The following is a 21,252-nucleotide window of genomic DNA, read 5'->3' on the forward strand; positions in this document are numbered from 1 at the left end:
TTTCATTTTTTCACCCCTACCTTCGACCCCCCACCCACCCCCAAAAAATAATTTTTAAGTTTGTTTTTCAAAAATATTTTCAATTTCAAAATTTAATTTTTTTCACCCCTACCCACCCCCCATACCAGTTCGTGCATGCATTAGAAATTGGCGTCCATGAAGCCAATAAGGAATTATTTTGGTTCTTGAAAGTTGCTTTCCATTTCAAGAGGGCAGTTGCTTCCTCAGTGGAAGTAAAAGTAACTGTAAAGAGATAAAAAAGAGTGAAAAATTGAAGTGAAGAGCATATTTTGCTTGGTAACATCATTATCATATTTTGAGTTTAATATTTCTGGATCATAGGATTTTATATTGTACGGAACTTATAATCAAAGACCAACATGAAACATGTTTTCTCCAAATGTTGCCAATTCGGCTGCTATGTCTGTTCATATCAATAGAAAATGTGTTGTCATTCTCAAGTCAAATTTTGGGTTGTTTTGTTTTTGTCTTTTTATTTTTATTCATGTGTAACACACTAATTCAGACAAGGACTTAACCAAAGTGGCAAAAATAGTTTTGTTATCACACATTGATCATGACCACCCTGTCTTAGTATATGATATAGACATATTTGGTTCAACAATTTTCATTCTTAGATTAATAAATTTCTAAACTACATTATCTCTAATTCATATGTAGTAGATGTCAAAAGTTGATTTCTCACATGGTCATTCAATGATAGATAATTATCTCAGAACGTCACTTTTCTTTGTTTTGTAAGAGAAAAGTCACTCAAATATTATTGTCATTTCACGTATAAAGTTACTCAACCAATTCAGGTCTTATTTCCCATAGATATTGATGATGTGGAACTTCTTTCAAGCCAGACTTTTAAAAAATGAAAAGCTATCAATTTTAACCAGTATATTGACCAGATAAAAATTGCGATAGTTTACTTCTCATAAACAGATTTCTTCAGATAGTTTGGTAGAGAAGAAATCTGGAGTGGAGTAGCTCACACTGCATTGCTCAATCATCTGAATAATAATTTAGCAAGCATTCCGAATTCAATACATACCTTATCTCTAGGTTTCTATTATTGATGAGTATTCATGTAACGATTCGTAACTCCAAATGTTGTAGATTTGGCTGCTCTCTCTATCTCTCTTATTCACACTTTGTCTGTTCATATTTTGTCAGAGAAAATGTTGTCATTCTTAAGTCAAATTTAGGTTGTTGTGCTTTTGCCATTTTTGTTTTTTTTATCCATGTGTTACACATCTACTCCCCTTTTTTCCCCAAGGAAACAAAACTATCACACAGAAAATAAATTCCATCAAAAAGAATACAAAGCTTAAAAAGTAGAGTTTCATCTTTCTAATCTTTTTCATAAGATAGAACGGTATGTAGTGCTACTTTCTGATTATCAGTCATCACAAAATTTTGAAGGTAATCTCACGGATTGTCACTACTAAACTTACTCTTTGTAACACTAGAGTTACAATACTAATGTGTAAAAATATTAAATTGACTAGACTATGTGGTAATTAGTCCCCTCAGAAATACAAATCACTGGAAACAGTGGTCGAGCTAGAGATCAAGATACGGGTACGTCGGCTGAATTGCTGTATTCAAATTGGAATTTTTAATTAGGAAAAACGGTTTTCATCAGCCAAAAAATGGTAAATTTGAGTCATTTGGCTAACGACAGGGTTACATAAGAACTTGATTAACTCTCATTTGCTTTATGTCCTCGCAGATGTGAAGACCGAGTGGGAGTCCAGTTCCTGAGGAAGGAAGTTGATCGTGCAGAAGATGATGGCCTCACTCAACGATTTTGACAGGTTTAAGCTCATGTTGGCAAAGATCAAGGTGTGATTGCATAATCTTTCTACTGTTGTGATGGTTATGGATCTGATTAATTTGTGTTGGACATTGCAGAGGGCTGGTGATGGTTATGGATCTGATAAGACAGGAGCTCCCATTCTTCTGTCCCAGTTATCAGACCAAGAATCCCAATTTACCATAATCTGTTCTACTGGTGTTGTTGGTTTAATCAAAATGAACATCTTTTCTAAGGAACCCAATGCCAAAGGTTCGATTTTTAACTTTTTTATTTCATCAAAACTCTATTTTTTGAAGAACCCCTTTTCATTGTTTACCTTATAATACATGTATATATGATTCATATATGCTAAAGTGACTGATTTGGGATTATCTTGAGGTAAGGGTAAAGGTCTGTGCACACTTTATGATTGTTGGAAACTTTACACAAAAATTGGATTTTTATGATTCTTGATGTTTGATTATTCAAAAAATTGAGCTAAAGTTATGATCTTTTTTGTTGTTGACAGAGGTGCTGTGAGAGAGTAGAAGAGAACTGACTCATGCCACCAGAGGTAAAACTATTTTACACTTTGCCTTACATAAACTTTATATACTGTCAAAATTCATAATATTACATTTTCCAAGTCAAGAAAAAATCTTACTTATAAATCTAAAAAGAAACTAAAAATCAAATCCAACATCATAAGCTGCAGGAAGAACCAAATCCATTACGCCAACGTCTTCTTATTTTTGGCATTTGAAATCTGAAAAGTAAGATAGCGAGTCAAACAATTGTATATTATGTTTCAATCATATAGCTATAACCGAATTATGCATTAGTTTTCCACTGTTAAACCATCCATAAGATCACTGGTTACTAGCTTGAAACATCAGCCAAGGCTAATCGTTTTTCAAATCTTCAGCTTCTTGAAGTTGTTGGAAAGAAAAATATACTTCGTATCGAGCATTTATTAGTTGTTGTTTATAACATAAAAGCATAAAACCTAGCATATTAGTAGAGCTTAGGTTGAATACCTGAAGTTCTGAAATCAAATCCTTTTCTTTATTGGTAACTTGTCTATAAGCGATTATTTCTTCTTCTGTAATTCCTTTGACCTCGCTACTTCTTTCTCCTTCGCATGTTAATTTTGTGTTCCATTTCTTCAATGATTCTTGCAAGCCATTTCAGATTTCCAATTGAGATCATGAAATACATTATGGATAATCCAATACATAGTCCACTGCCATAGCCCATCAGAGCAGCTTTCCAAAAATCATTGAGAAATTCAGAATTGCTTTCTTGATAGTCTAGCGCAGATGCTGTATAATTTGTCTCTGACACAGGATCATTGCCACAACCTTTTGAAACGGGAAATCCACGTAATCCATCATTACCTTCATATGAATTGTTCTCAAAGGTACGAAATTGAGGTCCTTGAGGGATGCATCCTTGGAGATAATTGTGGGAGAGATTTAAGAATTCAAGAGACGTAAGAGAAGCAAGTTGTTGTGGTATCTCTCCCGAAAGGTGGTTAAATGAAAGGTCCAATGATTCCACTACAGATAAACGTCCAAGTGATGGTGGTATATGGCCTTTCAATCCATTGTGAGATATATTCAACACCCGAAGAGCAATGAGATCTCCTAGAACACTAGGAATATGTCCTTCAAATTTGTTGTTTGAAAGATCGACAACTGTGTACAAAGACAAAATTCTCACAACTTCAAGCTTCAATCCCTTTGATACAACAACTATCGAGTCTTCGTAATCTCCATCTCCTTCATAACTTGGTACCATCATTGTTTGATCAATTGTCCTCATGCCTTTCAAATGTTGAAACAAACTCGTTGGTAAGTCTTTCGAGAAGGCATTGTTAGAGAGATCTATGGTTCGAAGATCAGGAAACATGATTTCAGCCCCTGAAGATCTTATGGGTCCATACAATTTATTCGATGTCAATCTTAAAACTCTCAGCTCTAGCAAAGTTCCCAACCACATGGGGAATGTGTCATTGAGATGATTATTTCCTAGATCAAGAACTTGCAACTTTTTGCAATTGGCCAAAGATCGAGGGATTGCCCCCTCTAGTTCATTGCCATGCAAATTGAGACTTATAAGTGAATTTCCAATGCTAAAATTTGTTGGAAGAGTCCCAGAAAGTTTGTTGTTCTGCATATCAAAAACCTGAAGGGTATTAATATTGCCAAAACATTGTGGAATTGCTCCCTCCAGACTATTTCTTCCCAAATCTAGAATTTGTAGTGATTTTAAATTGGAAATAGATGAAGGGATCTCTCCACTAAGATTATTACGTGACATCGTCAAAACCTGGAGGCCACTGATATTACCCAAACATTGCGGAACTTTTCCCTTCAAGTTGTTTCTCCGCAAATACAAAATTTCAAGTGATTTTAAATTGCACATAGATAAAGGAATTTCCTCAGTGAGATTGTTTTCATCAAGAAACATTCTTTGCACATTTCTCAAATTCCCCAATGAAGCAGGAATAGAACCATTAAGAGAGTTAATACTCAGATCTATGAAACTAAGAGACCTTAGGTAACCTATTTCAAGAGGAATTGAACCATTAAGAAAGTTATTGTTCAAAAGAAGAATAGTAAGAGACCTTAGGTTACCTATTACCTGAGGAATAGAGCCAGAAAGTTGATTTTCACGAAGAGACAAAATAGACAAGTTGTTCAAATTGCCCAATGAAGCAGGAATAGAACCATTTAGAGAGTTATTACTTAAATCTAGTTCACTAAGAGACCTTAGGTAACCTATTTCTTGAGGAATAGAGCCAGAAAGTTGATTTTCAAAAAGATACAAAAAAGTCAAGTTGTTCAAATTCTCCAATGAAGCAGGAATAGAACCATTTAGAGAGTTATTACTTAAATCTAGTTCACTAAGAGACCTTAGGTAACCTATTTCCTCAGGAATAGAGCCCGAAAGTTTATTTTCATAAAGAAACAAAAAGGACAAGTTGTTCAAATTCCTCAATGAAGCAGGAATAGAACCACTAAGAAAGTTCCTACCCAAAGATAGTTTAGTAAGAGACCTTAGGTTACCTATTTCTCCTGGAATGAGGCCATTTAAATGGTTTTTATATATACGGAGGATCTGAAGCTTGGCTAGTGAACCAATTTGTGGTGGGATTGTTCCTGAAATCTGATTGATGTTCAAGTCAAGATAGATAAGATTAGTGAGATTACCAATCTCAGGTGGAATGGTGCCAGAGAAATTGTTCATGCTAAGATCAAGATTCTCAAGAAAAGGGAGAGATGAAAATGGAAAAGCATAGAGTGTAGCACTGACACTAGTATTTGTAATATTCAACGTGTTTACCCTACTATTAAAGCAATTAACTCCATACCAGTCCCTGCATGCATTGGAACTTGGCGTCCATGAAGCCAATAAGGAATTATTCTGGTTCTTGAAAGTTGCTTTCCATTTCAAGAGGGCAGTTGCTTCCTCAGTTGAAGCAAAAGTAACTGTAAAGAGACATAAAAGAGTGAAAAACTGAAGTGAAGAGAATATTTTACTGGAAACCATTGTCATAGTTTGAGTTTATTGTTTCGGGTTCATGGGATTTTATATTGTACGTAAATTATAATTAAAGACTAACACTAAATCACACAAGGACTTGACCAAAGTGGCAAAAGTAGTTTTGTTATCACACATTGACCATGACCACTCTGTCTTGGTATATGATAGACATATTTGGTTCAACAATTTTCAGTCTTAGATTAATAAATTTCTAAACTACATTATCTCTACTTCATGTGTAGTAGATGTCAAGAGTTGATTTCTCACGTGGTCATTCAACTATAGACAATTATCTCAGAAGTTGCTTTTCTTTGTTTTGTAAGAGAAAAGTCTCTCAAATATTATTGTCATTCTTTAGTCAAATTTGGGTTGTTGTGCTTTTGTTTTTTTATTGTCTTTATCCATGTGTTACACATTTACTCCCATTTTTTTCTAAAGTCTTATTCACATACTGTCTGTTCAATTTTATAAGAGAAAATGTTGTCATTCTTTAGTCAAATTTGGGTTGTTGTGCTTTTGTCTTTTTATTGTCCTTATCCATATGTTGCACATCTACTCCCATTTTTTTCCAAGTAAAACAAAACTATCATACAGAAAATAAATTCCATCAATTAGAATACAAAGCTTAAAAAGAAGTAGAGTTTCATCTTTCTAATCTTTTTGATAAGATAGAACAGCATCTTGTGTTACTTTCTGATTTTCAGTCATCACAAAATTTCGAGGTTAATCTCACGGATCGTCACTACTAAGCTTACTCTTTGCAACACTAGAGTTACAATACTAAATACTAAAGTGACTAGACTATGTGTTAGTCCCCTCAATAATACAATTCACTGAAAACAGTGGCTGAGCTAGAGATCAAGATACGTGTACGTTGGCTGAATTGCAGTAACCTTTGTTCAAATTTGAATTTTTAATTGGGAAAAACAGTTTTCATCAGACAAAAGTGGTAAATTTGAGTCATTTGGCTAACAACAGGGTTACGTAAGAACTTGACTCACTCTCAGTTGCTTTATGTCCTCGCAGATGTGAAGACCAAGTGGGAGTTCAGTTCCTGAGAAAGGAAGTTGATCGTGCAGAAGAGGATGGCCTCACTCAACGATTTTGACAGGTTTAAGCTCATAAGGTGTGATTGCATTGGAGCTAGAAAAGAATAAAACATTTTTCATGAATTTATTATTTTAGGGGTTGTTTAGTTGTTTAGAGTTGTGTACTTGTGCATATAATTAGGGGGGTTCAAAATTGAACCGTAACCGATAAGTCAAGCACAAAATTATCTTATTGACTTATTGATATTGGATTATCATGATTGGTGAATGGACTAGAATTTTATAATTAACAGCTTATTGGTGTGTGGGGGCGGATTATTTAATTTCCTTATCGGATAAACCGGTAATCCGTTAAAAATTACCACACTTACAATTTTAACTTAGGTATATCAACATCATTTAATATTTTTCCGTAATATATAAAGTATATATGGTTAATCCCAAAACCTTAAAGCCAAAAATTTGAAATCCTATTTACTTTTCCGTTATTAACTATTACATTACTAATAATCTATATTTCTTTGTAATATAGAAGAATTTTATAATTTAATTGCATTTAAAATAGTGAAAATAAGTCATTTTTTAAGGTGCATTTATGGAGCTAAAAGGGTAGAGGTTGGCCGATACACCGTCCAATAACCGCTCGATAAGTTCTAATCTAACTAATATCTTATAGGTTGACAAGCGAATTAGTAAATTTAAAAATCGATATCCGATAGACCAAACCATTAAGCAAAATTATCCGCTTAATCCATCTAATAAGCAACCCTACATATAATAATAATGTTGAAATTAGTTACGTATATTTTTTATATTTATAAAATAATATATATTTTCTTGTAATTTAAATATACTTTAGTTACGTGGGATTGTTTTTTTTTTTTGCTAACTAAATATGGTATGTGGTGTCGAGTTTTATACGTAGTCACTAAAAATATAGTATAAGTTATGTAAAATTTAATCCATGAATATTTTATCTCCAAATAATATTTAACAACCCCTTAATTCAATTGATTAAATATTACTACATTATATTGTCTGTTAGTGAAAAACTTACAAGATAATAAAAATTACTAGATTACAATTGAAATAAAATGAAGAAACCGAAATCTCTTCAGGCTGAGGCGCGGATATCTCGCTCTCTTTAAGGAGATTCAAGCCTACTGTAACAAATGTTTTTCACCGATCCAGCAGTAGTCCTTCTTGACTTGTCCCCTCCAAGATACAACAACCTAATCACAATATATAACTCAACAACTCTGGACAAGAGTTGAGTCTAAGGCTCCACAAAAAAACACCTCCCTTCAACTAATAAGAACTCTTTTTTTGACCAACTCTTTCACTCTATATTCTTCTTGTATGTTGTCTGTCCCAACCAAATGAAGACCATCACTATTTATACTAGAAGAAATCTTCCTAGCAATGAATAGGAAGATAATGGTGTAGTAAATAGCGAAGATAATAATCTTAGAAGTTACATAGGTTACAAAGAATAATGGAAGAATAAAGAGTGAGAATAAAGGGACACAAAGCCACCACCAAAGAAATCTGTAACATATGCACCAACTCCAATGGGAGTAATGCATAATAGTACTAATGCAACGGCACTAAACTGAAAACCACTAATGGTTGGCAGCAACGTCTATACTTAAAGTTTTTTTTAGCAAATTAATATGCAAAATATTAATATTAAAATGCTAATAAACCAACATTGTCTTTATGTTGGAGATTGATTGTTTGTATACCTTAAATCAAAAATTGCATTGTTGCCTGTGAGATGATTATTCATCTACTTCAAATAAAAATCCTCATAACTAATATTTTCTCAACATTCTAGTAGTTCGTCTTATATTAGAAGAACATTTGTTATTTTATAAAGTAATTAGGATATCATTAATAAATTGATCAATTTTATTATTTTGTCCCTATTTATATTAATTAGCCTCTTTAATTTCTTTTTTTGAATATTCAAAATTTGTTTAAACTTTCAAATACCATATTAACTGTAGGAATGGAATGGGGAAAAAAATTAATTTATTAATTTAATAAGTGGTCAAAGTAAATGAGACAAATATTTTAGTAAAGTGTCCATCTGATATGTGATGGAGAGAGTAGAGTTTTTGACTAAAATCATTTCCGAACTATGACTTAAACCTAAAGTACATTCTTGTGTTATATAAGTGAATAAAAAACATTCCTGCACTATCCAAAAAGTTGCAAGATTCATCCAATGTCTATTTTTATTTCCCTAAAAAACTCACGGCAGCAAGCTAACAACAATAAAGGCCATATTTTCTATTTTGAACGGTAATTAAGAAATCATTAACAAACTGATTGTTCATATTAATTAGCCTTTTTTATTTATTTATTTTTTTGAATTTTAAAATTTTGTTTAAACTTTCAAAGGCCATATTTTTTTTTTTATCCCTCCCTAGGAACTCCCACCCCTTTTGCTTTCTTAGTGACTCGAACTCGCAACCTTCGGGTTAGAAGTGAGGAATGCTTACCATCCGAGCAACTCCTTCTCGTCTCAAAGGCCATATTAATTGTAGGCGTAAAATGAAAAAAAGAATTTATTAATTTAGTAAGTGATCAAATAATATGAGATAAATATATTTTTACGTGACCTTGAACTTTGTGGCTTACTAATATAATAACCAAAACTTCTGGGGTTTTGGAGAAAAAAAAGAGAAGAAGAAGTCTCCTCTTCCTCTGCTTGAGTTAAAAATATCAGAAGGTACAAATTCGTTGTAGCTTCCATTCTTCTCTCCCAATTATCAGCTGCATATTATATATATCTGAAGACTCAGAATCCCAATTTTCCATAATCTTAATTTGTTGTTTGTTCAATCAATATGAACATCTTTTCCAAGAAACCCAATGCCAAAGGTTCGATTTTTAACTTTTTGATTTCATCAAAAGTCAATTTTTGTTTGTTTGTTTACGTAATTGCAGCCTTAGAATACTGATTTGGGGTTGTCTTGAGGTAGGGGTACACTCTACCCTCCTCACCAGATCCCACTTTGTGGGACTGATTTGGGATTGAGGTTTAGTTGATTGATTGTTGGAACCTCTTAAAAAAAAATTTAGTTTTTATGATTCTTGGTGTTTGATCATTCATAATATTGAGCTAAAGATTTGATTTTTTTTTTTGTTTTTTATGACACAGGCGCTTCGGGAGAGTAGAAGAGAACTAACTCATGCCACCAGAGGTAAAACTATTTTACACTTTTGTTCCTCCTTTCCCCTGGAAACAAGATCCATTGAGCTCATAGGACATCCATTGTCTCGAAATTGAACTATATGTATATGTGCAGAAGTGAATCCAAGATTTAAATTTGACGGGTTTGGTCTTTAATGTTCCTAACACATAACTTATTCGACTTCTGAAATTATGGTTGGGAATATAATACTCCTTCTGTTTCAGTTAGAATGTAATGGTATTAAACATGCCACGTGGAAAGTTAGAATTAAAGAATTGCCGAAAGAGACATTCTTTTTTGAAACGGACTGACTTAGAAGAAAGTAAGACAAACAGATTGAAATGGAGGGAATATTGTTAAAATTTTAGTGGTTTCACACACACATATATCTGTGTTCTGTATCTAAATAGTTGGTTAGGGTTAACCTGTTGCTAATAAGCTACATCTGCCACTGTATATATATGTGTGTGTTATAGAAAATTCAAAGGGGAGTTATAAAATATGTTGAAAGGTACACACTATCTTTAAATATTGTCTGGCTGAAGCTGCATTACCTCAATTGTTATAACTTCCGTGATTAGTTATTCTATTTTAATTTCATTTATCATTGGCCTTTTCTTCACCTTTTCTATGATTTGATAATGTGTAGAATGATGAGAAAAAATGCAAGGGGCAAGGTAGTATTTGAATTGAGAGGCATTCAGCTGAAAATTGACAATTAGACCATTATGTAGTTGTAAAAGGAGGAGGCTTGCAGTTGGTTGATGCATGACCAATGTAAAAATAGTCAAAACTACGATTTGAATACTCTAAATACGAAGAACTCATATTGTAACCTGCATAGTTTGGATTGAGACACAGTTGATATGATATAAATTGTTTGGTCATTGGTACTAGATGATATTGTGGGGGCTTTATGAGCTATGCCAATATTGGTTTGGATAGTTGATAGAAAGTATTATTAATTCCAATCAGAAAAGAAAGTAATGTTATTGTAAACCTGAGGTATACAAGTGAGATAAACAGTGACTCTACAGGCTTAGGGAGTAAATAGAGTAACTCAGTGGCAGAGGATTTAACAAGTTTATTGATCCCAACATCCACACACACGAAAGCCTTTGGAAGGTCTTCCAAACAAGAGTAGGTCTTTTTGAATCTTTGTTTAAATTGGCCTGATATACCTTGTATAAGATGTTCCAGTTTTTATTGTCTTCTTCAGTAGCTACTTGTATCATAAATGACAACCGTGCTAAATATTTTCTTTTGGATAACCATAGTGTCTTGGCATTGCACACACCTTGATTAATTCTACACGGCACTAGCACATGTACTGGGTAACTCTATCCACCAAGGCTTGGATATATAAGAAAGAAATCACCTAGTTGTTTGCCTCCTCTGGGAAGTGAATCTAAGACCTCATGGTTTTCAAATCCACTTCATTGACCACTAGGCCACATCCTTGGGTGCCACAACAGTGTTATTACGTTCAACCAAGGCCTTTCTACTTGCGCAAGGATGTAAAAGATGTTCTTTATCTTTGTTTAGGTTGGATTACCGTTTGCATTTAGGAAATTCATTATTGTGTCTACTAGAGATTGGGGTATACTGTAAAGTCTTCAATAGTGAATTGCTAGATTCTTGTGCGAAGTATCTTTCTTTGTGGAGTGGGGATGGGGGGAACTAAATTGTCCACTGCCTGGATTGGCTCACACTTTTTTTGTAACTTTGGACAAATTTCTTTCATTACCCATTTCTTTCAAATGAATATACATATGCCATCCATTCTACTTGGGCAACTTTATGTTAGCTTTAACATGTTACGGAACTGGATGAGATGATGTTCAATTGTAGGTAATCTAGGTTAAACCACGTTCTGTGAATGGGGATTTCAAATGTTAATAATTCATTAATAAGCTGTAATTTCTTTCCCATCAGAAGATGCACACAATCTCTGTTAATATAGAGGGCAAGTTAGGAAGATCATCACACTGATATCCACAATTTTCTTTTTGGTGTGGAAGTGCTTCTTGTAAGTAACTGTTGAGTAATATATTTTAGTTTTAATATTGCGATGTAGGTATTGAGAAGGAAATTTCTGCTTTACAATCAGAGGTATGTCCAGATCTTGTTTCTGATGACTATTCTTGAAAGTGCATAGTGTGTGTTCATGAGATACACTTTTTTTGCGATTTTAGAGCTTGTATAACTTTTCATATATATATCACACTTCCTTTACTTATGGTTCTTCACATGATAGCACATCAATAAGAGATATTTTTATTTATTGCTTTCATGGAATAGGAAAAGAAACTTGTTGCTGAAATAAAAAGGACTGCTAAAACTGGAAATGAGGTGGGTCTCGAGCATCATCCCTGGAGACTTAATTAGCAGTTGTAATTTATCGTGTTGCTGCTTAAGTAACAGCGGAATACTCCGATGGTACTATATCATTTGGAACTCATGTGTCATCTGCTTTTCTCTCTGCATTTTCAGACAGCAACAAAAGTTCTAGCACGTCAGTTAATCAGGCTTAGACAGCAAATAGCCAACTTGCAGGGCAGTCGGGCTCAAATGAGAGGTATAGCGACTCACACACAGGTACTCCTCCAAGTCCATGTTATATGCTTACTGATTTCAGTTCCTCACTCCTCTTTTACGGATGCATTTGAAAAGATTAATGCCCATTGCAGGCAGTATCTGCCCAATCTTCGGTTGCTGCAGGCATGAAAGGAGCCACTAAGGCTATGACTGCTATGAATTAGGTTTGATGGTCAAAGATCATGATATCTAATTTAATATTTCCATTTGATTGTTTGAGAGATGTGCATACACTCTATCCTTCTCATACCCACTTTTGGGACTGCACTGGGTTTGTTGTTGTTGTATGAGAGAATGAAACATAAAAAGAATCTCAATTGTTTTTATTCTTAAAAAAAGAATGAAATATAAACTCATCTTCATACACACGTGGCTATAATTCAAGGAAATGGGGAGATTGACGAGGCTGTCTCACATCGTATTGGAGCGTGGTGGATGAAATGGAAGCTCGGATCTAGTGTCCTATGGGATAAAAATGTGTCACTGAGACTTAAAGGTAGGTTCTATAGAGTGGGTGTTAGCCCAACCTTGTTGTACGGTGTTGAGTGTAATCCAGCAAGAACTCTCACATTCAGATGATGAGGGTAGCATAAATGAGGATGCCTAGACGAATGTTTAGGCATACTAGGAGGGACAAGGTTTGGAATGAAGATATACGGGACAAGGTGGGGTGGCCTCCATGGAGGATACAATGCGGGAAGCGAGTCTGAGATGGTTTAGGCTTGTGAAGAGAAGCACCCCAGTGAGGAGGTGCGAGAGGTTGACAATGATAGGTCTAAGGAGAGGTAGGGCGAGGAAGAATTGGGGAGAGGTGATTAGACATGACAAGACACATTTTAGCTTAACGAGGACATGACCCTAGAAAGGAGAGTATGGAGGTCAAAGATTAGGCTAGATGGTTAGTATGTAGTCGAGTGATCTCTCCCTTTCCAATGGTAGAGCGTGGGTCATGCTTGGAGCACCTATCTACTCCCTTGCCTGTATTATCACTATTGTGCTAGCATTATCTTATTCTCCAATTTTATTTTACTACTATTGTTGTGTCTTGTTCTTTGGTTTTCTTTACTATTTGATGTCAGTACTTCTCTGTCTTTAATATTTTCATCGTAACTTTTTTTAAGCTTGCACTCTTTTGAAAAATCATCTTTCTTGAGCCGATGGTGTATCAGAAACAACCTCTCTACCCTCAAAGGTAGGGGTAAGGTTTGCATACACCCCACCCTCCCCAGACACCATTTGTGGGATTACACTAGGTATGTTGTTGTTGTGTTCATCTTCATATACATGGAGATGGATCTCATGATTAGAGGGTTCCTGCACTCTTCACTGGTTGGTGGGACGCTACTTCTCGTTCTCTTGAACCCTCTTAGCTCCTTGTGGATAAATTAAAGATGTGGGTTATATTGGGACTATCAGTTTGATCCTTTCGTGTTTCTCAACTCCTCTTTTCTTTGTTCCTTTTTCTTCTTGCCTCCATTAGTTGGTTTATTTTCATATTACTCATTAAAACATGGCATTTGTGTTGTATGTGAAGTCACCATCATTCCTTCTAAATTTTAATAATTATCAGTTGACTCAATGTAGCAAATGGACCCTGCAAAGCAAGCGAAGGTGATGCAAGATTTCCAGAGGCAATTAGCTCAATTGGATATGACGGTAAGACTGATTGCACATTATCTACTTATTCTAAAATAAAATCATATCTCCTTCAGGTCCACTCAGATTATTAGAAGTTGTCACGCCCCGAGCTACCCCCGAGACGCGGACACGGGGCCTAGGATCACAAGTGATCCCAAGCTAACCCTGCTGGCATGATCATGAGCATACTAAAGAAAATAAACTGATGCGGAAGCTAAATCATAAATAAATCTGAAAAGATGGGGAATACCCATATACTATAGCTGAATATATCAAATCTGAATGTTTAATACAAAAGAAATATCAAACTCAAAACACTAAGCTGAATCTAACTATGTCTGAAATAAGCCTCTAAACTGACTAGAAATGTTGGGACATGCCCCAACTAGGTCTAGCAAAACTGAAACTAAAGACTAAAACCAATAAAGATAAACATGTCACTAGTTCTCGAAGAATGAGGACTCACCACTGATGCTGCTGAACTGAAGATCGGGAATTGATCTAAGCGTGATCTGGATGCTGAGAACCTGAACCTACATCACGAGAAAATGTAGCGCACGTATGCGTTAGTACTTGAAGGGTGCTGAGCATGCAGGATAGAGTAAAGCTGAAATAACATATAACTGAACAAAGCAATAAAGCAATGAAATAATCTGAACATGATATAAATACTGAAAATACTGAATACTGAGCTAACTGATGCAATGACCAAATTTATAACATGCTGAAACTGAATACTGACTGTACTGAAATATGGTCAATGCAATAGAGTCTGACTGAACTGTGGGAGCTACTAATAACCGACATAAAACCACATGAGCTAAATGTGGAGTTCGATGTATACGCCCCATCGAGAGGACCCAATATACCCTGCCAGAGGTATAGAGGCATGCTGGCGTGATCACTAAACTGATGTTGCCCACAGAGGGGACTTACACCTACGTGGCTCGTAGTTCTGGGACTATATGGGTACGCTGAAACCCTAGTCCAACTCGGTATTATGCTACTCCCAATGAATTAAGTGGTTAACTGGTTATGACTGAATTTCTGTAAATACTGGATAGCTCGAAACTGAACATGCAAACTGAGAATGCAACAATTAATCTGATAATGATGCATTCATAAACTGAGGCATGTAAAACTGAATACTGAAATATCTGACCTAGCATGTGTAATTCAAGAACTAAAGAAATACATAGCTAGGGTTCTGAAATTCATGCGATAAACTGAGCAATAACATGATAATCTGATTTGGAACATTTAAATAACTAATTCATAATGATCTTCTGTAATTCTAGAAACCCTAGGTCTGTTCATAATCATGGAATCAAGAATCTGACTGAATTCTAGGGACCTAATGGGCGAAAGGAACCCACTAGTGAAATCCCACATACCTGGTGACGAATTCCACGGAGAAATCTTTCGATTTCGAGGCTGGAACTGAAGGAACCTTGCTGCGTTCTTGAACTACGGTTCTTGACCTCTCTTCTCCTTTTAGCGTTTTAATTTTCTAAGTTTTGATTAATGATTTTGACTAAGGTAAGTTCTAGTTATGTTTCTAGGCTTAAACTAATTAAAACCTCATGATTTAGGGTCTAAATGACGTATCTTAAGGGTTAAATGAAATAGGAAAAGACCAAAAGACCCCTGAATTAACTGCTGTCGGAGTGACTGACGGAATGGACTGACGGGCCGTCATTCAATCGACGGTCCGTAGATTGGGTCCGTCGATCGAGTCTGCTTGAATGGGCTTCACTAAAACGAGCATAACTTTTTACTCGAAGGTCGGATTTTAGCAAACTCGGTGGCGTTGGAAAGATAATTCAATTATCTATCTAACCATAGGTCATGGGACACATAATTCATTTTGTGCTAAGAGTTATGACCATCTGAAGTTGACCCATCAATATTTTTCAGCTAACTGGCTGTTAGTTCTCACCTACGGTCAGACCTAGGGACCGTGGATAGATTGACGGTCCGTGCTGGTCAACCGTCAATCGGGACTGAAGCTAGGCTTTTTGGGGCATCGATCCACGGACACGAACTACGGTCCGTGACCTGATCTACGGATCGTAAGTCCGGCCGTGGGTCAACACTTAGCCAAATTTTCTGAGCTTGGCTGGGGAGGGGTTGCAGTGGTGAACCACGGACCACCAGCACGGGCCGTGGTCTGACCTACGGTCCGTGGATGGTGACCGTAAGTTGCACCTGCAACTTCTCCAAAATCTTAATTTTTGGTCCGTTTCGGATACGGGGTGTTACAAGAAGTCAACTCAATAATATGGTGTTCGTAAATGTAGACTGAAATGATGTCAGATGCCATAGATGATGCTATAGATGATGACGAAGCAGAAGAGGAAACTGAAGATTTGACAAATCAGGTATGCTTTCAAAATCCCCATTTTGTAATGACTGAAAATAGTTGGTGGACGTGCACCAAGCAATGTGTATTTACTTTATGCTATCTTAGTAGTTGATTTAGTTGATTTAATTGAAAATATCCATTACGTATTGATTGCTCTAGTGATGCAAGTGTTCATAAAAACTCGCACTAAGTTTGGGAACCCTTATCCTTTCCTGCGAAAACCAAAGCATCAAAGACATCGGTCACCTAGTAAATAAACGATGGTCTGCGATGTCATTATGGGTGTCTTTAGGATCATTGTCTTTTTAATAGAATGTATTATTTTGGATTCTTTTCACGGAAAATGGTAAAAATTGCCCCTAACATTCGTGATTTGTCTTATATATGTCGTTCACTAATCTATCAGATCATAAAAGCCACCAATGTTATCTTCTATCTCAAATATACCCCCGAAAAAAAAGGTCCAAATATGTCCCTCACACTAAAGGTGGAAGCTGTGTCGGGGTATGTTTTGGACCTTTTTAATTGTTTAGAGGTTCAGTAGAGTCCATTTAGGACCCCCAGGATCTCAGAATCAAATGGTGACGAAGATTTGCACCATATATTGCATATGTATTTTTCATTGAAAATGGAATGACGATTGAATGTGGAATATTCTTTCTAGAAATCAATTAATTATGAAATGCATTAAAAAATATATATATATATACTAAATTTCTTTACACATGGTCCCACCTACTTATCGGCTTCTTGCATGTTAACTCAATCTTATTTTTGCAGGTCCTTGATGAAATTGGAATTGATGTTGCCTCACAGGTTAGTTTTTTATTATTGTTTCACATTGGAAAAAGTAGTATTTTACTTGCAAGAAGGAAAGGAGTTAAGTGCCGACAATTACCGTGTTAAATTGAAGATCCCGTGTTTTAATCTGGACAGTTGTCAGCAGCTCCCAAGGGCAAAATTTCTGGAAAAAGGACTGAGGAATCAAGCAGGTTCGTCTTCATTTTCTTTTGATATAGTCTTTTTGTTACATTATTGTCCTTGAGTTTGCTCTGAAGGCAGGACTTGAAAGAAAAGTATGCTTTAGCCTGAACAATGAAGTTAAACCATAAAGATAGTGTAACGAAGATGAATGTGTGGTAGGCACACAACATGGGTTTGAATTCTATTGATAAATTACGTTTGGTATTTTAATGGAGAAGGACAGAGGGAAGAGGCTCAAATATCCATCGAGTTTGAAGCTAGAAACAACATATTTCTCAGATATTCAAAAAAAGAAAGAAAAAAAAACCCTACAGAGCTAGGTTTCACTAACATGCGTCCTTCGCTAGATATTGCTAGCCTAGTTAAAGCCATGCTAGTCTTCACTCGATTATCTTGGTGTTGGAGCTGTTGATCTGAGCTATCACTTTAATCTCAACCAAGCTCAACAAATCGAGCTACTTTAAAAAATTGAAAAGGAGAGTATAGAGACTAAAAAGGGAATACATAATAGGAGCTACTGCAACTAGGCAATAATGGTAAATGATGAACTAATTTTGACTCAAGTACTACCGTATCCTCGAGCAAAATTACTAGACATCTTGAGTGCATTGCTCGCTGACAGATAAAGTATGTTGCACTTTTGGTTTTCTATTTTTCTTTCCTGTAAATAATCATATTGTATTAGTATTAAGTGTTTTTTTCATGCTCTTTGATCTCATTAACTCGCTCATGTACATTTCATTGTTGTGCTTTCGTGCTGGCAGTTCGGGGATCGATGAACTGGAGAAGAGATTGGCTGCACTTAGAAATCCTTGATGTCAATATCTTGGACTAGTTCTTATGGAGTTTCACCATACATAAAGCATGATTACTGTAAGTTTTATGTACATAATTTTGCTCCAAGAATGCTGTGATGCATCACTTGTTGGTCTTCTTTGAGTGATAAACGGTTGTCCAAAAGCTACAAACAATGTATTTGTCATTTGATAAAGTCAATCTTGGCATGACGTTCTTTCATCCCTTGTCATGAAAATTTTTACTTTCATGTGCTAGTGTGTGTGCATTTTGTTTAATAATGGTGGTATCCAGAAGCAACCTCTACAAACCTCGATTATTTCATTGGGTACCTGTTACCTCCCACCAACATAGGTATTGGGCAACTATGCCATTGGTGGTTAGGCAGATGGGAAGTAATCACCTATCATATCATATATATATAAAAAAGAGAACCCTACACCCGCCTACGTGGCGCTACCACAAACAAGGATTTCCTTTTAATTGTTGTGACTTTTATGAAGAGTTGTATCTTTTATGAAGAGTTGCGACTTTCATGAAGAGTTGCGACTTTTATGAAAGGTTGTGCCCTTTCCGAAGGGTTGTAACTTTTTCAAAGAATTGTGACCTTTTCGATAAGACACAATAAGCATTTGTTCACACTACCCTTTATTGTCTATAAATCGAGGAATTTTCTTTCATTTTAAAATAACGAAAATTTTGAACTTCTACTTTTGGAAAATTAAATATTTGTATATTTTGCTCCTGCTGAATGACTCACTGACACCATTGTTTTTGTATCAATACACTGGTGAATAGAATTGTTCTATACTGAGAGGATGTATTCCTTTAAACCTCGGGTACTAGAGAGGAATAATTTCCTTAAGGGTACACTGTGCATTCAGTGGGCTCGATTTTTTCCATTCCGTTTCATTTTATTGTTACAGATCCTGGCATGTTTTTTACCGTCATTAATTTATGCTTATATATTAATTGTTATTTTTGAGTACATGCTTTAAACATTGTTGTTAGTATTCAAACAAGTTTTCTCTACTGGAATTGTTGAAGGTACAATAAAAAAAGCCCTTACAAATCTCTAATTTCTTCATCAACAACGTCATCCCTTCACATACAAGGATGAGATTTTGTGTTCTTTAGAAAATTCTCCGAGAGTTAATAACTTAGCATGCCCAGAACTGTAACAACTACAGGGGTATCAAATTGCTAAGCCATACTATGAAGATTTGGGAGAGAGTGGTGGAGATGAGGGTGAGAAGAGGGGTGTCCATTTCTGAGAATCAGTTTGGATTCATGCCGGGACGGTCGACTACCGAAGCCATTCATCTTATGCGAAGACTGGTAGAAAAATATAGAGAAAGGAAGAGAGACCTACATATGGTGTTCATTGACCTTGAAAAGGCCTATGACAAAGTACCGAGGAATGTCCTCTGGAGGTGCTTGGAGGCTAAAGGTGTCCCGATGATTTATATTAGGGCAATAAAGGACATGTATGATGGAGCCAAGACTCGGGTTAGAACGGTTGGAGGTGACTCAGAACATTTCCCGGTTGAGATGGGGCTGCACCAAGGATCAGTCCTTAGCCCTTTTCTATTTGCTTTGGTGATGGACGAGTTGACGCGGTCTATTCAGGAGAGGGTCCCATGGTGTATGTTATTTGCGGATGACATAGTACTGATTGATGAGACGCGGGATAGAGTCGATGCGAGGTTGGAGGTGTGGAGACAAACGCTGGAGTCCAAAGGGTTCAGGTTGAGTAGGACCAAAACAGAATATTTGGGGTGCAAATTCAGTGATGCGTTGGATGAGGCAGATGGGGATGTGAGACTTGCCACACAGATCATTCCTAAGAAAGAAAGTTTTAAGTATCTTGGGTCGGTAATCCAAGGAAGTGGCGACATCGATGATGATGTCACACATCGCATTGGGGTTGCTTGGATGAAATGGAGGCTTGCCTCTGGAGTCTTGTGTGATAAGAAAATTCCACCTAGACTTAAAGGTAAGTTTTACAGAGTGGTAGTTAGACCGGCCTTGTTGTATGGAGCGGAGTGTTGGCCAGTCAAGAACTCACATGTCCAGAAAATGCATGTTGCGGAGATGAGGATGTTGAGATGGATGTGTGGGCACACTAGGAGTGATAAGATTAGGAATGAAGTTATCCGGGAGAAGGTGGGAGTGGCCTCTGTGGTGGACAAGCTGAGAGAAGCGAGACTGAGATGGTTTGGACATGTGAGGAGACGGTGCGCAGACGCACCAGTGAGGAGGTGTGAGGGGCTGGTTGTAGAGGGTACGCGGAGGGGTAGAGGTAGGCCTAAGAAGTATTGGGGAGAGGTGATTAGACAAGACTTGGCTCAGCTTCGCATTACTGAAGACATGACTCTAGATAGGAAAGCGTGGAGGTCACGTATTAAGGTTGTAGGTTAGTAGGGCTAGAGTGTTGTCCTCCCTTGCGAGGGTATGGGTTGTTAGCGTTTGTAGTAGTCCTTGCCTTACACTTGCAGTTCTTGTTTGTGTTACATATAGCCTTCTGGTGTTTATTGCGTTTCACTTCTCTCATTGTTTTAGTGATGTTGCTGTCCCCTTGTTGATTATAATTATCTTTCTTATTGGATGTGATGTTTTACACAATGTTTTCCTCGCCTTTTAGTTGGTTTTGATGTACTTGAGCTGAGGGTCTCTCGGAAACAGCCTCTCTACCTCTACGAGGTAGTGGCAGGGTCTGCGTACACTCCACCCTCCCCAGACCCCACCTAGTGGGATTTCACTGGGTATGTTGTTGTTGTTGTTAATGTTGTTGTTATCTATTTTTACTAAATTTTATCAGTGGATTGAAAGTTGATTAAAGTGTTCATTAATTTTTCGAGGTATGTTATTTCAAAACATGTGAAATTTCCTAGTTAGAATGATTTGTTATCACCATTGAATATATCATAGTTTACTCCGTTTAATGTAGTGTTTTATTTCTCGCTGTTTTGTTGTCTCCTTAAAATTGTATTGATTATTTTTCGTTTGGTATGTATACGATCTCACTTGGACAATCCTGTCGTCCTTTTAATGTCTTTCTTTTTTTCCTTCTCATTTGGCTTTTCTAAATATTTTTTGTGTGAGTTATGACTATTTTTGGCAAGCTTAATTTGAAGGATATGAAACAAAACCTACTCTAAATAAAAGTAATATCTTAAGCTACAAAAGATATGTCTATTAACATAGATTTATTGTTCTTCATGTCCCAAGTCATTGCAGAACGTTTGAGTTATTTAGGTTAGA

At 36.1% G+C, this 21,252-nt stretch overlaps 1 long non-coding RNA gene and 2 pseudogenes across 1 annotated transcript in view; 2 read left to right on the plus strand and 1 right to left on the minus strand.

Annotated features, from left to right (window-relative positions):
• The window catches only part of LOC125872879 (uncharacterized), a 41,224-nt gene extending 39,364 nt beyond the window's left edge, over positions 1 to 1,860 (plus strand). Inside the window, exon 3 of the long non-coding RNA XR_007447173.1 lies at positions 1,742 to 1,860. This is a non-coding gene — a long non-coding RNA (uncharacterized LOC125872879). The remainder of the gene's footprint in view (positions 1 to 1,741) is intronic.
• LOC125872845 (receptor-like protein Cf-9 homolog) overlaps positions 1 to 5,368 on the minus strand; it is a 9,181-nt pseudogene extending 3,813 nt beyond the window's left edge.
• Positions 1,953 to 18,204, plus strand: LOC125872871 (vacuolar protein sorting-associated protein 2 homolog 3-like; annotated as a pseudogene).
• Positions 18,205 to 21,252: the final 3,048 nt, after the last annotated feature.

The sequence above is a fragment of the Solanum stenotomum genome, chromosome 8, assembly GCF_019186545.1.
Source record: "Solanum stenotomum isolate F172 chromosome 8, ASM1918654v1, whole genome shotgun sequence".
NCBI classification, from domain to species: Eukaryota; Viridiplantae; Streptophyta; class Magnoliopsida; order Solanales; family Solanaceae; genus Solanum; species Solanum stenotomum.